At 41.8% G+C, this 21,601-nt stretch overlaps 1 protein-coding gene across 7 annotated transcripts in view; it reads left to right on the forward strand.

The window, feature by feature from the left end:
- The window catches only part of LINGO2 (leucine rich repeat and Ig domain containing 2), a 561,810-nt gene that overhangs the window by 218,734 nt on the left and 321,475 nt on the right, over positions 1-21,601 (forward strand). The window contains exon 4 of one of the 7 annotated variants that reach the window (XR_013980678.1): positions 17,868-17,968. The exons of 4 other annotated variants lie outside the window; for them this stretch is intronic. The gene's annotated coding sequence lies outside the window, so the exon portion shown is untranslated. Of the gene's footprint in view, positions 1-2,263; positions 2,396-17,867; positions 17,969-19,158; positions 19,246-21,601 lie in introns of those variants that run through there. 2 more of the 7 variants (XR_013980679.1, XM_080986845.1) reach the window with 2 other exon arrangements.

Here is a 21,601-nt window from a genome sequence, read left to right on the forward strand (position 1 = left end):
CAGTTTCCGTCTTCCTTTATTTCACGTTGTTAATATAAAGTAGGTAATATTGGTCTCCTGTGTGTAACAATGCAGTTTGGATGAAGCATTTAAAACAGTTAGTTCAATCGAGGAAGACAAAAAACGAGCAACAATTCTGGCAAAACAATAAAGACAAGCAAAGAAATAAAATAAAATAAATCATGTCTCACCAACCTCTTTGGGATGTGTGGATAGAGAAGGTCTAGCGGACAGTATACATTTGCATGTTCAAAAAAACACATTTTGACAAAACTCCACTAAAGGTTCTGGAGTAAACATAAAGCTCATAGGATTAGATTTTATGGATCCTTCATATGAAAATGAGGCAGAGGGTTAGAATAAATGGATAATGGTTTGAAATAAACAGTGGGATGCTCTAAATATGTGTATCATGATTGGTGAATTTTATCTTATTTATAAATGGTGTGAAGTTAAAGGTGAGTAGTATTGTAGCTATATCTGTAGATCACACCAAATTACTCAGGTGTGTTGTGAACAACACCAAAAGGACTTCTAAATGGGCATGAAAATGCCCAATAAAGCTCAGCATTAAATGTAAGGTGATTTATGTTGGTACAAACAGATATATGCTGGCTATGGGCTTGTGGTGAATAGCTCAATGTAAGTGTCAATCGCAGTGGGGGGAAATGCAGATTCCATGCTAGGAATTATTAGAAAGAGAATTGATATGATAACAATCAGTACTGTAATGATTTAATTTAAATCTGTGATGTTTGGATTGCTATACACAGTATAGTCTCTGCACCTGGAAGTGACTTCATGGAAATGGCACAATACAAGAAAAGATAAACTCAAATGACCCCATGGGCTTGTAGCATTTCCTGATGGATTAAGAAAAAAGTGTTTGGATGTGCAATCACCTTATCAAATGTACTGCTACAGGATGTTATGAGAGCCACTGTCTTAAATAGGATTACACCGGTTTGGAAGAAGAAGAAGATCTATCCAAGTGTATTAGCCATGATAATTAAAATTGACATGTTTAATTAGAGAAATATCATTGTTAACATTTACCGGTACTAAAGATTGGAAACTTCTCATAGACTTTTTGCATGAAAATGAAACAATGACATGTGAATTTGGGGGTTGAAGATAATGTTGGTTTATAGAAAGAGTTTTTGTTAGGTGTTATTGTGGAGTGGATGAAGTGAATATTGTTTATATATAGTGGACAAATGAAAAGAATTGGAACTTCTTTAATTTTTGTAATTTATCTTTTCTATTTTCTCTGTTACGTTCTTTTCTATCTCTTATAATCACTTTCTCTCACTTTTTTTCTTTTTTCTCCTCCTTTCCTTTTCTTTTCCTCCGTGTATTTTATTTTATTTAGATTAATGTTGGCTTTAAAAAAAAAATCTGATATTAAGTTTTGTATCTCTCTTTATAAACTCTACTAAAATTTATTCAAAAAATATACAATTAAATGGCTCCTCCCAAGTTCAAAGTCACTGTACCTTTAAATATAAATTGCTGGGAGCTCAGTTGCCTTCATTCTTTGCTTTTAGGCTCCCCTGGTTAGCTGCTGCTGGAAATGAGATACTAGACTAGATGGTGTCTTATTCAGTCTTTCAGAGCTTTGTTTGTCTTCAGTTCTTTACATTTAGGGAAAGGTCTCTCACCCATAAGACACTTCATTACTCTACATTGCTGAAAATAGTTTTTCAGATGGTGTGGAGCTACATTTGGATCATGTTTTGACAGATTAGTTTATTATTATTACTGCATCGTCTGCTTTTACATAGGCAATATTCTGTTCCCAAACATTCTGAATCATTACTCATGGTGAGAGGTTTTGGGGTGTTTGGGGCTTTTAGTGTCCATTAGAAAAGGCTGATCAATAAGAGGCTGCTCATGTCTTGTTCATGAATTGCAGTCTAAATGAATGCCATGGAGGAGAAGCACTCTCCGTCCTGGCTGGAGTACTGCTGAGTGAGCAGGCTCTTTCAAGTGGAAGTGCGTACATTTGAGAAATGGGCTTGGCAAAGGCTCCTGTCTTCCTCGGTGGAGGAGGCGGCCTCTAGCTGAATCAGCCTCCACTCTGCACATTGCATGACATATGCTACGACTTTGGTTCATTAATAAGAAAGGAGAGTGAATCAGACTCCGTTCTGAATGGAAACACCACCAGCAAACATGCGGTAGATGGGTTGGGCTGGAAAGGGGCTTGTTCTCTCAGTTTTATAACTATGTTGTCTTTCTGGACTGGGTGCTTGTCTTTCAGCCATGTTGCAACACAGCCTCCATTTTAAGACCAGAGGAAAACTGCCTGTCTGCTGGCATCTGTTAGAGTCTTCCACCTCTGCTGTTCTTCCTCATTTAGTGAGAAGACGACGAGTTTCTGTGCTTTCCGGGGAAACCGCACCTTTCTAAACAAGATAAATGTTCAATGGTTCCTTGCATTCCTTTCATTTTCCTCTGCTGAGAAATCCGTGTCAAGTGTTAATTTCCTTTCTCCTTGTGGAAAGCATGGCCAGTCAATCCATCTGAAGTCACTATGGCATAAAGGGACTCCACTGGTCCTAGACCTGAGGTCAAACTCCCTCCCCTCCCTTTAAGATTGATTATGCCAATAGAAAATGGCCTAAAACCATCCTCTCTGTGCTTTAGAGATAGCGAATGAGACTCATAAGCTATGGATAGTGATTTTGTTTTCCCTTTCTCTATTTCCCATTAGGGACTATACTCTTCTATGTAACAAGAGGAGCACTTCTAGGTCATGGGTTTTGTTTTGTTCTTTCATTCCTGCTGTTGTACAATAAACTTGAAAAGTCCTCCCTCCACACACAAATGGAGAATTAAGCTTGTGTGCTTTTTCTCAAACTATTATTTTCTAAAGTAGTAGCATAATTATCTGGTTCTCTACTAGTCATCAGAGCAATCAGCTAGTTATGCAAGGTTTTACTCCCCCCCCCCCTTTTTATGTTCTAAATCAAATTTTTATCAAAGGTCTTCAACCTAAAATACAATAACACTTAAACTAATTGCCATGTTTTATTTTTAATTCAAACCTTCTGCCCACCATGTTTGCTTTATTTCAACTGAAAATGTGTCATGGTGTGTATGTGTTTCGTTATCAAGAAAGCAGGTACTTCTTAAAGGTTTTATGTTTTATTTTATTTTTTTCCTTTAAGCCCTCATCTAGCATTTATGTGTGAAAGCAACACAAACCATAAGGGGAGAGAGGAGCTTGAAAAGACCCTATGCATGGAAAAAAAAATGCTTAATATATATATATATATATATATATATATATATATTTCCCACCCATCTGACTAGGTTCTCCTAGCCACTCTGGGGGGCTTCCAACAAATTAAAACACAGTAAGACATCAAACATTAAAAAACTTCCCTATACAGGACTACCTTCAGATGTCTTCTAAAAGTTAAGTAGTTGTTTATTGAAAGTAAAAGTAAACTAATCTCAGGGTTATGGGTTTGAGTCCCCAATGGGTGAAAGATTCTTGCCTTGCAGGGGGTTGGATTAGATTACCCTTGTGGACCCTTCCAGCTCTGCAGTTCTATGATTCTATTCTATGAAAATAAATGACATGACTACTGAGAGAATGTGTTTGATGAGAAAGCTGTCTGTGGACAAACGCTGGCTCCCTCAGCCTGAAAACTGAGATGAGCGCCGCACACCCCAGCTTGACTGGACTTAACTGTCCAGGGGTCCTTTGCCTTTACCTTGCCTTTGGTCCTAGGGTGGGTTAAAAATAATGCCACACGAAACGAAATGATGAAAGCAGCCAAACCCTTCTGAGATAATGGAGAATTAGGTTTGGCCTAGATTTAAAACTTGATTGCAAGATGCTGGTATCTACTGATGACACTGACAGAACTTCTCAAAGTCACAGCAAATGGCAACGCTTCCAAGTGCCCAAGCCTTGATTAGCTGGGAACCCTTTTGATTTGAATATATTGTAACTCTGCCATGTAGCTCTTTGTAAAAGCTGTAACCTTTTGCAACAAAGACAGTTTGCGTAATCAGAAGCAACCATTTATCAGGCAACTGTATATGCCCTAAATTTGATAAAATATGATAAATTCTATTAATTTAGTAATCAAATCCACGTTGAGTGACTCAAAGGAGCTTCTCGAATACAAAGGGCACTGCAAATGTCCATTTTGACTCTGCAGTGCAGAAGGCTATTATCCAAAAGTAATTGGCATTGCTTTGTCATTTCTTGCATTTAAATTTCAAATGAGATAGTACCCTTTCCTCTGGAAAAGTGTGTTTTACATCTATTATGCAGCTACATGAAGAGTTTCATTTTAATGATCCCTCTGTAGTTCTTTTTACATTAGATACAAATGCAACTTTGTGATTCTGTCATCTCTCCTTTTGAGAACTTCCTCAGAGCACTTCAATTTGCTGTCACAAATAGTGACACATTTTAGATTGTGGGACTTACTGAAATAATGAAGTCTGCCTTTGACTTTCCTTCATGCTTCACTCGCAACAAAGTACACTGTACATATGCCATGCTTTTGTCATCTTGCTGACGTCTTTATGCCCCCCCTTCTTTACCAGAATTACAGCAGTCTCTCTGAAAATGGTCTGTCTTCATCAAGTACTCATCACAGTAAATTGTGCAACTGCTGAGTTACTCTCAGAGAATAAGCGAAATGAGAAAAGAATGGACATGGCACAAAAGTAGTTTGCCCACAAAAATGGGGAGGGAGGAGGAGGACTATAATTCACATGACAACAGCTGATGTCAGTCCCTGCGCTGCTGCTGCTGCTATTGTTGTTGCTGCTGCTGCTTCTGCTGTTGTTAGTAAAATTTAAGGTAACATTTTTGGGAGCAGGTGGCGCTGTGGTCTAAACCTCTGAGCATCTTGTGCTTGCTGATCAGAAGGTCGGCGGTTTGAATCCCCTTGACGGGGCTGAGCTCCCATTGCTCTGTCCAAGTTCCTGCCAACCTAGCAGTTGGAAAGCATGCCAGTGCAAGTAGATAAATAGGTACCACTGTAGTGGGAAGGTAAACGGTGTTTCCGTGCACTCTGGCTTCTGTCATGGTGTTCCATTGCATCAGAAGTGGTTTAGTCACGCTGGCCACATGACCCGGAAAGCTGTCTGTGGACAAACGTCGGCTCCCTTGGCCTGAAAGCAAGATGAGCACTGCACCCCATAGTCGCCTTTGAAAGGACAAACTGTCCAGGGTTCCTTTACCTTTACCTTACCTTTAATAAAACTTGTATACCATCCTATACCCATAGGTCTCAGGGTGGTTCGCAACACAATGTTACAGTATACAAAGCACAAAATACATAATAAAAATAATCAAAGCACAGAGTAGCTAGAAACATTCCTCCCATGATGTTGCTCAGATTCATACCCACTTAACTTCCTTCAGCCCCTACCCTACACCAGAGATAGCCAATGCAGCACCCTCTAGATGCTGCCGAACCACAACTCCCATCGCCATCAGTTGGTGTCAGGGGCTGGACTGAGGAGGAATGGTGAGGACTGCGCCCCCTTCTCCTGAACCTTCCCAAAATCAGGAGGACAGTATAGATTTAGAACAGTGGTTTGCAGAAGGGCATAGTTCAGAGGCTGCAGAGAGCAGAAGTTGGGACGTATCAGAAGAGGAAAAGCAGGAAGAAGAAGAAGCACCAGGGGAGAGACAGCTGGCAGACTCAGTGTCCTTGGAAAGCATTCCTGACACACACCCCTCTCCCAGAACCAGGCGGGCATTGAAGGTAGTAGAACAGAGAGCTCAGAGGCAGAAAGCTCAGATTAGCTGACGCAGGGGTGACATAGAATGGAGAGAAGGAGGAAGGTGGGACATTACTTGGAGCAGCGCCGTTCTTTAGGAAAGACTGCATTCCTTCGTCGCTCTCTGTGAATTACTGAATAAATTACATCGTAAGAACTTTTATCATTTCTTTGCTTCTTGGCTGCCACCATGGGAGGGATCGGAGTCCCCAAAGCCTGACAGTTGCACTTGATGGGAGCTCAATAGCCCCTCCGGGATTTCAGGCAGGGATCTCTCCCAGCCCTAACTGGAGATGCCAGGGATTTAAAGTGGGACTTTTTGCCTGCAAACCAAGGGCTTTACTACTGAGCAATGGCCAAAAGCTGCCTTCAGTTGCATGGAAGAAGCAATTAGATGTCCCTATCTTCATTGGAGAAATATTGAAGGATATGCAGTTGTCGTGTGTGAGTGTGGTGGATGCAGTCTTTGGGGAAAGAACACTTAAACTATATTATATTAATTAATGGACCAGTTTCATCTAAACTGAATCTTTTTGCCTGCTCAGCCATAGCTACTGTTTTAATTTCAAAGCTCAGTCTCACAGCTGGAAGGGCTACTTACTCCATAACTCCATACTTACTTTTTTATTGCTCATGGTGTCTTTCCTTTGCTTATATCCCAGCATCATCTTAACTATATTTCAGTACACCTCAGCTTTGTTCAAAGACTTAATTATAGGAACTAATTTCACTGAGAGGGAATTTATTGTGCAGGAATAAAATATGATGAAATATTTATCATTGCTGCAGTCAGCAAAATATACAGATAGATAACTGTTAGGGGAACTGTGCCCAGTGTACAATGACAAGAGTTTCTGGATCACTAAATACACTGTTCAAGTACAATAGTAATATGATGCTAAACTCTTCCGTCAAAGATTTATGGGGATAGAAACAAAACTCTACACCTGCCTTCCCCAAACTGGTGCCCTCCATGTGGGTTGTTGTTGTTTTTTTAATTGAACTACAGTTCCCATCAGCCCCAGTCAGCATAGCCAATGGGCAGGGATGGTGTGGGTTGGAGTCCAACACCACCAGGATGGCACCAGGTTAGGAAAGACTGCACTACATGTTGGTTACAATTTTTTAAGACATTGGGATTTCTCCAATTTTAATGAGGTGGTATTTTGAAAACACTCCATAATACTTCACCTGCTGAGCTTTGGGGAATTTGCATCAAAAAGAAAAGGGGATTGGGGGTTTTTAGGGCACTCTTTGATGATATTTTACAACAAAATAAGGACAATATTCCATTTCCGGGATGTGGATGCATTCTCCTTGGAAACATAGGTAAAAGGTAAAGGTAAAGGACCCCTGGATGGTTAAGTCCAGTCAAAGGTGACTATGGGATTGCGGCACTTGTCTCACTTTCAGGCCAAGGGAACCAGCGTTTGCCCACAGACAGTTTTCTGGGTCATGTGGCCAGCATGACTAAACCACTTCCGGTGTAACAGGACACCATGACAGAAACCAGAGTGCACAGAAATGCCACTTACCTTCCCGCTGCAGCAGTACCTATTTATCTACTTGCATGGGTGTGCTTGCAAACTGCTAGGTTGGCAGAAGCTGGTCAGGGCAACAGGAGCTCAGCCCGCTGTGCGGATTCGAACCGCTGACCTTCTGATCGGCAAGCCCAAGAGGCTCAGTGGTTTAGACCACAGCGCCACCCACATCCCAGCCTTGGATACATAAAGCTGAAAGAGAAAGGTGGAAGAGCAGCAATCTTTCCCACTTCTTCTTTTTGAGTGATGGCCAACTCAGTTTTGTTCAGAGTAAACCCACTGAAATTAAGACCCATTCATTTCAGTTGGCCAACCCTGAGTAAAACTCGATTGAATAGCACTCCTCTGTGCGTTTTTCAAGGTTCATATTAATTATAGCAGAACTGGCTCTTACCCCCAATCACTTTGAAAAGTGAACTGTGTGCACATGCTTACTCTTCCTTTGTCATGGGGTGGGAGTGATCTAGTAGGGGAGAGAGAGCATGACTGGAGGAGATTGTGCTCGCAGCTCTCTCTCTGAAATCCAAAAGTGCTCATGGAACTGAAAACGTTGCTGGCCCCTGATGTGGAGGGTCACTGGTACCAGGGCCGGATTAAGGTTCAATGAGACCCTAAGCTACTGAAGGTAATGTCCAGCTGTCCTTTGTCAACAACAAATTGTCACTGTTTTCATTTGCACATAACAAAATATGTATTTTATCAAAGTAATTGAACTGAAATACATTTAAGAAGAAGTACATTAATAGTGAAAAACAGTTAAGAAGAAGTTTATTTTGGGGGGTCCCCAAGAGAGTGGGGCCCTAAGCTATAGCTTGTTTAGCTTATAAATAAATCTGGCACTGACTGGTACCCTATCCCTCCTGTAATTTACTTTCCACATCAGCATCAACTGCAGCTCAAAGGTAGCATAAGAATGAGCCCTTAAAAGGGACAAAAAGGAGGCTTGCATGTACTAGCAGTAATCTGTCCATGAATGTTAAAAAGGAATCTCATGACAGACACAACAATGAAAGGCCGATGGTCTTTGATGACTCTCTTCGAATTTTGATAGAACTGTTCTGTGGTGCAGCTATCCCTAATTAAAAATCAGCACTCAAAACACTTCGTATCAGAAAGGTTACTGTTTAGGATAATCCAGAAACTGCTAATAATTCAATAAAAGCTTCTCTGTAAGGGAACTAAAACTCCAGGAGATAGGATCTTTAATTATCGTCTCCTCTGAAATACCCTCTTCAAGTTCTCATTCTTTAGATATCAGTATTTATGAATCAAATGATTCTTTTGGTTTTATCACAGGAAGAGAAAACCTATCTATTACCCTCTGTGGTGACCCAGAGCTTTGTTGGGTAAAAATGGAACCCCTCTGCCTCAGCATGAGGGAAAAGTCTTTGTTAATGTTTTATTCTAATCTTCATGATGTTCTTTCCGAGTTTTGCTTACTGTGGTCTGTATTATCTGCTCTGCCTGTTGCTTTCTCTCCTCCACTTTTTAAAGCCCAGATAAGTTTGAATTTTGGGGGGTTGTGGGGGATAAAGCAAAGTGTTGTGCATGGCATAAATCAAGACCAGCTGACTAATGGGGAACCCCATCTAATGCATCTTTACTCATACGTATGCCCTGCTGTGTGTCATAGTACTGACTCCCTCATAAGTGTGTTTAGGATGGCAGCCTGAGTCTCTCACAGATGAGTTTCTTTGCCTTATATAGTAATTTATTTATTTAGGACATTTATATACTGCTCTTCATAATATTTATCCCAGGGAAGTTTACAATACAATATGAACCAAAATAATAGTAAAATGTGCAATAGACCAATTAAAGAAAATAAGCAATTAAATAATGCACAAAATAGCAAAGCAAAACTTACAGTATGAGACCACAAGATGCACCCCCAAAATATTAACCTGCAAATGAACCAGATAATTTGTGACCAACTTGCTAGCTAGATTTGGAGGGCTTTCCCCTTGCTCTTTGGAAAGAAACAGAGCAAGCAAGCAATTTTATATTCGATTTAATGTGTTCCGAGCTATCTGCATCAGCAACATGGCTGAATCTCACCTGAAGTCAACAACTCATTTCTTTCATTATTCTTCCTATCAAAAGTTGCCCTGCCTTATTTGCCCATTGTTTCCCCCTTCACAACCTGGACCTCCACACTAGCTTCTTTCCACTCCATAATTTGATTTCATCCCCATTTTTTCCTCCTTCCCCTTCCTCAAGTCTTTAACACTGAAGTGAGGCTGAGCAACAGTGAGGGCTACTGGTTGAAGCCTCAAGAGCAGCCTAGGCACTTGCCTTGGTTGGTTGTGATGCCTATGAGGAGTGAGTGAGTAGCTGCTCAAGCTAGCTTCAGCCTGACCCTGCTAATGTTAGCAGATATTGAGAATGCACCTTGAGCTAAGACATCCCTGCACCATCTCCACCCAGTGGTATGCACATAGAACGGGAGATTTTGCTGCACATCAAACCATGCTGACATGTACAATGGCATGCTGCCCTTTCAGCCAGTAATGTGTGCTTGGCTTTTAATGTGACTGGAAAGCTGTTTGGCATCACTCATTGCCGGAACAGGGAAATGTGTGTGCTTTGTGGCAAGTTTGAACTATTTGCGGCTCCCATTCATCTGTTCAATTAAGCACATAATCCTTGTGGAAATGCTGTGCCAGTGGAAGTTTTCAGGAACAAAACACAAAGTCTGATGCTGTTACATTTTTAATCTATTTGGGTTGCTGTGTTTGGTCTGGGATAGAGTGATGCACAATCTTTGAACTTGCCGGAATGAAGATGCAGCAGAGGTCCTAGCAACTGCGTTCATAATTGGCTTCCCACAGGTTTTTATTTTATTTTATTTTTTTATTCTAAACCATGACATTTCTAATTAGATGCAGGTGGAACAAAGAGTAAAAGCTTTCCAAATTAATCACAGCATTATGATTTTGAGTGATCTAGCTATTAAGGAAGAAAAATAACACTTAACATTTACCCTTTTAAAGTGGTTGTGTTCTCCCTCCTCCCTTCTTGGACAACAAATTTAGACAATAAGCAGAGAATCAGCCTACCAAGTATACCTCCTCCTTATCTCTTTACCATTTAGAACAGAAATTTAAACAATGGAGAACTGCTCTGCTCTTTTACTATAATTTGCTGCCACTCATCCTATGAATTACATTGTTACGAATCCATTCTTACATTGTGTGAACAAGTTTGCCTCTTGTTTTCTTTCATGCGTTTCAAAAATTAACTCGACTGCACGCACAAAAAGCCTCAGCTTCTAGGGTGGATGGACATGTTTGCTTGACGTATTTCTTTTCCCCTTGGGCGATCCACACCATACCTTTAAAGCACATCCATGGCACATTTAAAGGAATCCTGGAAACTGTAGTTAGTAAAGTGTGAGATGCAAATGGGAGCATTTCCATTAGCATACAAGATTATGATACAAAAAAGTATCCCTGCGCAGTAGCAAAAGTGTGCTGTTGGAAATATCCACCTTTGAATTTGCTTTTCAGTATGTGGTAGAGTATGACACATCACTCTGACATGCTGTTGTTTTTCCCCTTATACATGTGCTTGGGACTTCCTATGTTCAAGATTAAAATGTGTATCAATCGCTCAGTTTTAGCCTGGTCTCCCAAAAGGAATGATCACTCCAATGCTTAAGAAAGGTTGCTTGATATTTCAACATACCAGTGCTATTTTTCTAGAAAAAGAGGTGCCGGAACTCACCATGAACACTTGTTTTCTTATAATGGCAATATCACCAACCTGAGAGGTGCTGGTACTGAGTTCTGGCAAGTTCCAGCTGAAAAAAATACTGCAAAGATGGCCTGCGAATAACAAAACCTTATGCTTACTACTGGTGGGATAATTTGTAATGGTGAGAGAAGATTCAAGACTACAAAGCAATTTGAGAACTGTTGGTAGATTAACATAAAATAACATAAAATAAGCTGTCAGTAGCCAGGGATCTCATTTAAAATGCAACAACAACAACAAAAATAAAAACAACAACAAAACAACAGCAACAGCAGCAACAACAAATAATTTTATTTATTTCCCCACTCTGGGTGGCTTCCAACACATGTAAAAATATCATAAAACATCAGACACTAAAAACCTCCTGATACAGGGCTGCCACCCTTCAGATGTTTTCTCAAAGTTGTATAGTTATTTCTCTCATGGACATCTGATGGGAGGGAATTCCACAGAGAGGGAAATTTGAGGTGAAAACATTCTAATTTTATTTAACTGAAAACAAACCAGAATATGACATCGTTTATTGCTTCCAGATGAGCCAGCAGTATTGTTTGCTGAGGGTACCCACTGAAATCAATAGACTTGAGTCACTGATTTCAGAGGTTATACTCAGAGGATAACTTAGTCGGACATCACCGATTGTTATTTATAACGTATTTTACATTCCACATGGAAAGGTGATGCACTCACATACATCTGAAGGCAGATAACCTAAGTGGACACCAAATAACCTAGAAGCAGACAGTATCTGGAGATGACAATTCAGTGACTGTAACAGCTTTCCAGACGAGGGTATTCTTACTCAACCCAGGTTTCAGGTATTATAGCTCTAGAACATATATATCTCTGGTTATTATTCAGCACAATAAAACACATGCAATGAATCCGTTTAATATCCACTGCATCTCTTTCACTTTAATTTTGAATTTTGGCCATTTGAACATTGGGGTGCTCCTCTAGTTAGGGAGAGGATGACGTTTTTAAAAAGCTTTAGCTAGGACTGTGAAAGTAATCTGTGACATTTTATAACTATGCACATAGCAGTAATACATTCACTTAAATTTGGTATAGGCAATATTGATTTTTCAAGAGTGTACTTTCTCCATACCGCGAGTCGGTTTCATGTGGGAGTAGAGCTGAATGCAGAATTTTTTTGCCCGCAATGCTAGGTTAGCCTTTGTCAACAATAAGCCCTTTTAGATACAAAATAAACATGAAAAGCGGCCTTCAATTGGTGGAGTGGTTTTTCCTCTAATTGGCTTTCCTGTAGTTAATAGGTATATGACAAAAGCATTCAGATTAATACGGCCCACCAGCTTTATTTATGCAAGCTCATGTGTTTCCCCAGCAGAATACATTTTTTACGGAATATCTGGGGAATTATTTAATAGTCAACTGTTATTGCATGCCTAAAGATATTTCTGAAATAGAACCGAAATTACCTCTACCTATTGTATGGTTCCAAATTATGTGTAATAAGTGCCAGCATGCCAGCAATTTTCATGGGGTTATAATTATTTTAATGTAAAATTGGAACAAGTTGAACGCAGAGGCTGTAAGGAGAGAGTGCACCTTGTAACTTGACGTACTTCCATTTCAATAGGGCCTAACACTTAATGAAAGCAAAGGTGCAAAAATGGTGGCATGGGAATAGGTCCACAGAAGGGAAGATATCCATAAAACAGCCTTCCCCAGCCTGGTGTCTTCCACATACTTTGAATTACAATTCACTTAATCCTGCATGGTTGGCATCATCATCATCATCATCATCATCATCATAAATTTTATTTATATCCCGCCCTCCCCAGCCAAAGCCGGGCTCACGGCGACTAACAACAATAAAATAATACAATATTCTAAAATCATTTCATTAAAATTAATTCAACTCAAATTGATGGCAACCATTAGGCTAAAGTTCTGTGAAGACTGCCAAAGGAGGGAGTCAGTCTGTGCTCTGGCCAAAGGCCTGGTGGAACAGCTCTGTCTTGCAGGCCCTGCGGAAAGATGTCAAGTCCCGCAGGGCCCTAGTCTCTTGTGACAGAGCGTTCCACCAGATTGGAGCCACAGCCGAAAAAGCCCTGGCTCTAGTTGAGGTCAGCCTAACCTTTCTGTGGCCTGGGACCACATGGACTTGAGGTCGAATCAGTGGCATCATGTGGGGAGGGCCAGAGGGGCGGTGACCCCGAGTGCATTGGGGGGAGCATTTTGCTGCACCCCTTCCCACCCATGACCCTTGGCAGGCACAACAGGCAGGCACCCAAAGAGGGCAGTTATGCTGCCCTGCTAGTCTTATGCTACTTCGCGATGATGCAGGGCGGCGTGAGAAGGATGCAACAGACATGAGTCCTGAACAGAAAGGGCATTGTATTAATCATCATCATCATCATGTAATTAATTAACAACGTGAGTTATCTTTTATATTCCAAAGTAACTGGACTGAGAAAACAACAAGCCAGAGTGAATACTTATGTTGTTGTTGTTTAGTTGTTTAGTCGTGTCCAACTCTTCGTGACCCCATGGACCAGAGCACGCCAGGCACTTCTGTCTTCCACTGCCTCCCGCAGTTTGGTCAAACTCATGCTGGTAGCTTCGAGAACACTATCCAACCATCTCGTCCTCTGTCGTCCCCTTCTCCTTGTGCCCTCCATCTTTCCCAACATCAGGGTCTTTCCCAGGGAGTCTTCTCTTCTCATGAGGTGGCCAAAGTATTGGAGCCTCAGCTTCACGATCTGTCCTTCCAGTGAACACTCAGGGCTGATTTCCTTCAGAATGGATAGGTTTGATCTTCTTGCAGTCCATGGGACTCTCAAGAGTCTCCTCCAGCACCATAATTCAAAAGCATCAATTCTTCAGCGAACAGCCTTCTTGGTCCAGCTCTCACTTCCATACATCACTACTGGGAAAACCATAGCTTTAACTATACGTACCTTTGTTGGCCAGGTGATGTCTCTGCTTTTTAAGATGCTGTCTAGGTTTGTCATTGCTTATACATTGGCCAAAAAAAGGGGGGAAGGACATTGGTATCCTCCAGTTAGCGTGCCTGAGAATATGTGGATTGCGCAAAATAACTGTTGCTTTTCAAGAAGGCGAGAAAGCTTTACTCATTTTATGCAAAGCACCCTGACATCCTAATACATTGCTGACAGCAGGTACTTGATGTACAATTGAGAACATTCTAAAATAGTGGTTGGTAACAAAAATATTTAATGTGGGTTAAGATTGTTTCCAGAAATTGTGTACCTTTGCTTTGTGGTGTTGCCATGGTGAAACACGCCACATAATTGCCATATTATTCATTTCCTGGTTAAGTTTGAATGTGCTGTATTCTTTGTAATCTTTGTTTTGCTGAAAGCAAAACATTAGGCTTCATATTGTTCCTGTGACTTTTAACTTTAGTCAGTAGAACAGAGCTAATTTTAAGGATTAATTTACCACACATACAAGTATCTTTGAGTTCTGTCAGAACAAAATTGCCTCCGTTCACACATTATGAAGTGTAGGAATGAGCGATGTCTGGTTTTCCACATCTTGATATATCACCAGCTAAACAATATACCAATATATCACAATCTCTGAAACTGAGGATGGAATTATAGAGGAATTCAAATCTGCTATTAGTGAGTTACTTCTTAACTCTGTCTTTGATAGGAAAACTCTTGACTCGCAGCACATTGGTGTCAGCAAGTAGTTTCTATTGTCCGTTGCCCCGGTAATATATTTGCATATCATCATTGTTCATAGGTTCTTATGTGGCTCTTTTATTGATTGACTCTGTGCCAGTATGCATTTCCATAGTTTCCTTTGTTACCATGTCAGCATAATGGAAACAGGAATCAACACTTAAATCAATGTGAAATTGTCATTGATAATAGCTTATCACTACTATCGGTAATGAGATGCTGCGAAATGAAGGAAAAAGGAAACCCCAGCTGTGTGTTTCTTCCACACAAGAATCTTCCTAAGATCCCTTCTGTCTAGCTGAAATGCCAGATAGAAACCTGGCCCATACGGAAAAGTGCTCCTCAGGGGTATAAGTCTGCTTGGGAGAAAGACACTTAGGGAGACTGACCTTTGGAGAAAAGGAAATTGATAGGAGTTGGCTGAGGTTAGGATGTGGTTCCAGCGGCTCCAACTCCAGTGCTGGCTATCAGATCTTCTGCCTATGCTAAACCTGATCCAGTCAAGTCCAGTCAAAGGCGACTTTGGGGTTGCTGTGCTCATCTCGCTTTCAGTCCAAGGAAGCCGGTGTTTGTTGACAGACAGCTTTCCGGGTCATGTGGCCAGCATAACTAAACTGCTTCTGGCACAATGGGACACCGTTATGGAAACCAGAGCGCAGGGAAATGCTGTTTACCTTCCCAACGCAGTGGTACCTATTTATCTACTTGCACTGGTGTGCTTTCTAACTGCTAGGTTGGCAGGAGCTGAGACAGAGCAACAGGAGCTCACCCCATTGCACGGATTCAAACTGCTGACCTTCTGATCGGCAAGCCCAAGAGGCTCAGTGGTTTAGACCACAGCACCACCTGAGTCCTTAAACCTGATCATGGACTGCTCTGACTTTACTTCTCACCTGACCCTACTTTTTTCGACTGTGACCATGGATCAGTCATGGATTCTGCTTTGGTTGCTCTCAGCATTGATACTGGAAAGTCCCTTGTTTACTCAGGAGTCCAGTGGGAACAGGGGTTTTTTTGCGGGGGGGGGGGTAGAACAGATTTGGGCATAGTAACCTATATAGTCTTTGGCTTCCCACGCTTCCTCTTACCAAAGATTTACCCTGCTTTTGAAAGAACTATTCTGCTCTCCTGATATGATTTTATCAGTCTTGCAAATGAGAACAGCCGGAGCGCGTTCACCCACCCCATGCTCCAGTGATGCAGCTTCTTTGAAGACAAGTCTGTTCCAGAAGGTCAGGGCTTTGCCAGTCCTCTTAAATGAATGAATTGTGCATATTGTGTAGAATGCTTTTTTCAAAGTGCACGTATCAGCTGCAGACATTGCTCCTAATCAGAAGCCTGTTAGGTTGTCAGTTCATCTGAGCAGCCGGCGTGAGGGGGAGAAGAATCCAGCAAGTGTGAAGCTCTATTTTGTGATAAAATAAGAGAGGACTTTTCATCCTGTTTCGTCCAGTGCTCTGTAGGACATTGGTTTCTCCTCACCCTGGTTCTCTTTCTCCTCATCTCCTTTGCACCACAAAATGCCATCTGTGCGAACGAGGGGGACTGAGACCTAGCTCCCTGCTAGGTGTGGCAGCTGCACAGAGAAATAACACAGCAGTTTTCTTTCTTTTTTTAAAAAAAGTTGTGGTGCCAGCACTTCTCGGGCAGTTTTGACTTCAATTGGGAAAGGCTCTGTTTCTCCTCTAGTGTGGTTGACACCCTCCCCTGTGATTATTTTATTTTATTTTTTAAAAAATATCAGGCAGCTGAGCCACTTTGAACTTCCCTTTTGGAGGAAACATGAAACAAGCTGCTTAAAATGTGGCACAGAGGCCAAGCTAGCTGGTACTCTAGCAAAGTGGAACAGCATGGGGTGTCTGTGGCAGCAGAAGGGGAGACTCTCTGAAAAGAAGAGAGGGCATACATTTGCTTGACAGATTGAGAATGAAGTAGTTTTGAAATGCTCAAAATGCAATTATTGCATGCCTGCCAGCATCTGGGAGGGGAGGCTAACACTGGGAGGGGTGGCTAACACATCAAAATGACCTTGACAGATTAGAGAATTGGGCAAAAACAAACAAGATGAATTTTAACAGGGAGAAATGTAAAGTATTGCACTTGGGCAAAAAAAAATGAGAGGCACAAATACAAGTTGGGTGGCACCTGGCTTGAGAGCAGTACATGTGAAAAGGATCTAGGAGTCTTGGTTGACCACAAACTTGACATGAGCCAACAGTGTGACGCGACAGCTAAAAAAGCCAATGCAATTCTGGGCTGCATCAATAGGAGTATAGCATCTAGATCAAGGGAAGTAATAGTGCCACTGTATTCTGCTCTGGTCAGACCTCACCTGGAGTACTGTGTCCAGTTCTGGGCACCACAGTTCAAGAAGGACACTGACAAACTGGAACGTGTCCAGAGGAGGGCAACCAAAATGGTCAAAGGCCTGGAAACGATGCCTTATGAGGAACGGCTAAGGGAGCTGGGCATGTTTAGCCTGGAGAAGAGGAGGTTAAGGGGTGATATGACAGCCATGTTCTCCTTCTTTGGAGGTCTTTAAGCAGAGGCTTGACAACCATATGTCAGGAGTGCTCTGATGGTGTTTCCTGCTTGGCAGGGGGTTGGACTCGATGGCCCTTGTGGTCTCTTCCAACTCTGTGATTCTATGAAATATATAAAAGGATGTCACATAGAGGAGGGAGAAAGGTTGTTTTCTGCTGCTCCAGAGAAGCGGACACGAAGCAATGGATCCAAACTACAAGAAAAAAGATTCCACCTAAACATTAGGAAGAACTTCCTGACAGTAAGAGCTGTTCGACAGTGGAATTTGCTGCCAAGGAGTGTGGTGGAGTCTCCTTCTTTGGAGGTCTTTAAGCAGAGGCTTGACAACCATATGTCAGGAGTGCTCTGATGGTGTTTCCTGCTTGGCAGGGGGTTCGACTCGATGGCCCTTGTGGTCTCTTCCAACTCTATGATTCTATGATTCTATGATTCTATGATCTAAGAAGTTGGACGATTAGAACCTTTTCCTTCCTCCCTCTGGGTCTAGCCCAAAGGCCTTGCCCGTACTGCCTCCAAGACACTGCTGCCATATTCATATCCCTCTTGCTTCTTCAGTACTGACAGCCTTCACTTTTGGATTTAGCAGGAATCCAAGGAATGGATGCTGCTGTGATGGCTGCCCATACGAGGTGATGCAGAGAGAGAGAGAGAGAGAGAGAGAGAGAGAGAGAGGAGCTGAAAAGCGATGACTGAACATCTTGAACATCTGCAATGACTCTCCAGTTTTTCTAATGGTTCCCTTTGTTGAGATCTATTAACTGGAAATGGCAGAGTTCGAACGTGGGACCTTCTAAATGCAAGGCATTGCTTCTGCAACTGTTCATTGAACATCCAGCAGTTTCTTGATTCAAAAGTGGGAGACCTGGTAATGATGTGCAACAGAACTCTTTTCAAATCCTTAATAAAGATTGCAGTTAGGATCTTATAGTTGCAAGTGAAGGAGCGTCTCCACCCCCATCGTTCAGCCTGAGGTCCAGGTCTGAGGGCCTTCTGGCAGTTCCCTCATTGTGAGATGTGAGCGTACAGGGAACCAGACAGAGGGCCTTCTCAGTAGTGGCGCCGGCCCTATGGAACGCCCTCCCATCAGATGTCAAGGAAATAACTACCTGACTTTTAGAAGACATCTGAAGGCAGCCCTGCTTAGAGAATTTTTTAATGTCTGATGTTTTATTGTATTTTTAATATTTTGTTGGAAGCCGCCCAGAGTGGCTGGGTAAACCCAGCCAGATGTGCGGGGTATATATGTATGTATGTATGTATAAATAAATAAATAAATAAATAAATAGTTGTTGTTGTTGACTATGAAGTATCTACATAAGCCCTACTCCTGAGAATCCTTAAGATGTCCCATCTCTTCTTCTAAAATTGCAAGGGACACATCACAAATCCCCTCAAATCTGCTTATGTTTGTGATTCCCATTCACTTTTTGGGGGAGTGATACTGGCTAGGCTGTCATTGAGGTGCTCAAAAACATTCTAACTTCTTCACAGGGTAAAGGCATCACCATCAGAATATTGACAGTGCAGCATCTTTGAGTGAGTTCTGGAAGAGTGAAAAAACCCTCCAAGGGCTCAAAGACTTGAGAATGAGCTGCATACGCTACATCCTAACTCAATAAATTTGGTGACATTTTCGTTTGTGGGTTGCTTCATACTTGGAATGGAGGGGGTTGAGCGGAAAGAAAGTTGACAGAAGAAAACACTTTGTCTTTTCTTCAAATAGCTGTGCACAAGTTCATATGGCTGGTGGCATGTTTCTGTTGAGCCCCACTTTGACTCACTTTATTCTGATCTTGAGACTTACCTTTCAGTCATTATATAGTCAACATTTTGAAACTGAAATGGACTTCCTCCAATGTTATTTTTCTCGTCTGCAGCCTGTGAAGCTGGTGCCCAGAGCTATGTTTGCTTCTTTACTCTATTGCAGCTCTGTCAGGGAGGGTTGAGACTTCAGGCTGGGAAAGGTAAGAGAGTTCAAAGAATTGCCTTTCCTGGTTTTCTTAAAAGATAGCAGCTTGTGTTTCTGATTAGATGTGGGCAGCATGAGAACATACCCTATGACTGCAAATCTGTCTGTGCATGGACTGCTAAAAACGAAATATACAAATCTGAATGTGTGAAGGTCAAAAGTGGGAGTGGGGATGTTGAGGAAGGGGTGCATGACCATTCCCCCCCCCAAGAGTTCTTTTAATGTGGGTGGTTCTTACATCTGAATATGGCTAAAGATGTCCACTTCAGAAAGGGATTCAAGCACAGATTGACTTTCAGGAATTTGTTATTGGGTTGCTACACATGTCTAATCTGATTTGACATGTTGTCCATCCAATTTAAGGAGCTCCACACACCATGGATCTGCAAGCAACTCACAGATCTTTGTTTCACACATACAATATAACATTGAAAGGGGGAATTTGCACACCTCCAATGTGTTGAGCTGTACCTACCACTTGTGCTCACATATCTCATCACGAATGAGATGTTTGTTTCTCTCGCTTTGGCTGTTGTATGAGAAGCAGCAGAAGAAAATATATAAGTCACACGTGTGCTGAGGAACAAAGTATTACAAAGTAACTGCAACAAATGCTCTGAAACGCACTTGGGTTTTTGTCATTTGATCTTGAAAATCATCTTTCCACAAAGCAGGTCTTGAACAGTTTTGTGAAGATTGGTCCCCCTTTTAATGAATTATCTTTGTTGTCCTGCCCACTGAATGTGGAACTTTCTAAACTCTACATGCACTCTTTGCCACTGAGCAAGGAGGCTACCGTAAGTGAAATTTGCTGAAACCTCTGGCCTTTTCTTCTTTTCTTTAAAAACATAAACGATAAGAATGTACTCATGGGGTAGAAAAGTTGGTTGCGAAAATGTACTACATTGGACAGAACACACTTAAACTAACATACTCCCTTAGTGTTGTTTCAGAGGCTGCTGGGCTGTGCCATGTTTCCCACACAGTGCCACCAGTAGGGGGAGGCCACTTGCTTCTCTGCAATGCCAGGCTACTGATCTGCTGCCCACACGCTTACCCTGCTGCCTTAGGTCAGCACCCAGCACTAGGTTCAATGTCATGTAGATATTCTTCTTAAGTTCTTGCTAAGTCCCTCACCCAGAAAACATGAGATTCCAAACATACATTTATTATTATTCATTAAATTGCTATACTGGCCTTCATCCGAGGATCACAGGGCAGTTTACAATATAAAAGCACAAAGATACATATCATAGTAAGAAACAAAAACAATACCCCCCCCCCCAAGACCATGGATTGTTTCATTAGCCAAAGGCCTGGGAGGAGAGGAATGCTTTTACCTGGTGCCTAAAGTTGTGCAACGAAGGTGCCAAGTGAGTCTCTCTGGGGAGAGCATTTGACAAGTCGGATCATCGTTAGAATGGTCCTGGTTGCGGGCAGGCCCCCAGCCCAGTTCCTCCCCCCACCCTGGCATGGGCGGAGTAACACTTTCATGCCAGGGTGGCATCACAATCACCCCAGACCTGTTGGCCAATCAGTTTTGAGTGGGGAGATTGTGAGGAGTTTAAAAGCGGCAGCGCAACGTGGCTATGCACCTGCTTCGCGCTGCCTTATGGACTACCTGTAAAGTGGGCAGGAGTCTGATATAGTCTACGCCAATGCCTAAGCCAATACCGCTCACATTTCTGTAATTCAATAAAGTTGTGGCCTAAAATTTTGCCAGTTACCTTAAACTAACTATTCCGTGTCCATGTGGATTTATTTTAACAAGGGGCTGGTCTGGGGCCTTGACACGCAAGTAGGGATTCACCACAGAAAAGGCCCGTTCTCGTGTTGCTGCCCTCCGGACCTCTCATGGAGGAGGCACATGAAGCCCTCAGGTGATGATTCCAGGATCTAGGCCAGTTCATATGTGGAGAGGCTTTATCACGTCTTAAAGTTCGCATTCAGACTATGATTTCAATAACACCCACCATGAGGTTTTTTTCAAAAGGAGACTGTAGTATGAGTGGAGAAGGAGCACTGGAACGATGCTCGCAGTGAAATTGGAAGAAAATATATGCAAAGGGACTTGACAGGAAGTCAAAGTTGAAGAAAAGATTTTGGAAGACAAAAGGGGAAAAATATTTACTTTCATTATTATCATTTTGTGTGCAGGTGTGGGGGTGTGGGTGTTTGCACATATGTGTGCTTTTGTATGCAATGTTTGGGAGGAAATAAGACGGTAAATAATAAATAACAAACTAAATATTAATGTATGTAATTTTTATTTCTTAATTATATTTAGTGGTAGTATGGCTGCATTGTTTTTTGTAACATAAAATCATTCAATAAAAATTATTTTTTTTAAA

Source organism: Podarcis pityusensis, assembly GCF_964106645.2.
Source record: "Podarcis pityusensis genome assembly, chromosome: 17".
Taxonomy (NCBI): domain Eukaryota; kingdom Metazoa; phylum Chordata; class Lepidosauria; order Squamata; family Lacertidae; genus Podarcis; species Podarcis pityusensis.